This window comes from Erinaceus europaeus, chromosome 11 (assembly GCF_950295315.1).
Source record: "Erinaceus europaeus chromosome 11, mEriEur2.1, whole genome shotgun sequence".
NCBI lineage: Eukaryota > Metazoa > Chordata > Mammalia > Eulipotyphla > Erinaceidae > Erinaceus > Erinaceus europaeus.
Genome location: NC_080172.1, coordinates 83,413,802 through 83,414,788, shown reverse-complemented (window position 1 = coordinate 83,414,788; position 987 = coordinate 83,413,802).

The following is a 987-nucleotide window of genomic DNA, read 5'->3' as shown; positions in this document are numbered from 1 at the left end:
TTTGTTGTTGCCACTGCTGATGTTGTTGTTGGATAGGACAGAGAGGAATCAAGAGAGAGGAGGGGAAGACAGAGATGAGGAGAGAAAGATAAGATACCTACAGACCTGCTTCACCGCCTGTGAAGCGACCCCCCCCAAAGGTGGGGAGGGGGGTCTCTAACCAGGATCCTTTTGCCAGTCCTTGTGCTTCATGCCATGTGTGCTTAACCCACTGCACTACCACTCAGCCCCCTTAATATCACTTTTTATTGGGACTTCAGTATTGTAGAACTCAGTGAGTTAGTAACTGAATAAATTTCACTTTCATGAAATCGAATTAAAGAAAGTAATAGTGGGCTGTGTAGATAGCATAATGGTTATGCAAAGAGGCTCTCATATCTGAGGCTCCACGAAGTCCCAGGTTCAATCCCCCAGCACCATCATAAACCAGAGCTGAGGACTACTCTGGCAAAAAAGAAAGAAAGAAAGTAATAGCATTCTTAAATGAAAAAAAATGTGATCTTAAACATCCTTTCACACAGACAAAAACTTTCACTATGAAAGATGAAATTCTTCACAATACAATACTGTGCAGGAATGATTCTTCATACTTCTTTGCTTCACAAAGTAAATATCTCCTCTTTTTCTCTTTTTAAATTTTTTTATTATCTTTATTTATTGGCTAGAGACAGCCAGAAATCGACAGGGAAGGGAGAGGCAGAGAGGGAGAGAGACGGAGAGAACCTGAAGCCTTGCTTCACCACTTGTGAAGCTTACCCGCTGCAGGTGGGGACCCGAGACTTGAACCTGGGTCCTTGTGCATTGTAACATGTGTGCTCAATCAGGTGCGCCATCACCCGGCCCCTATGACTCTTTTTTCAAGACAGAAACATTAATTTTTTTTCTTATTGAATAAGTTTGGGCTGTCTTGCCCCCATGAATTCTTCCCTATGAAGAAAGAACTAAAACCAATAAAATGTTGTCATCAAATAGTGTCCTTCAGACAAA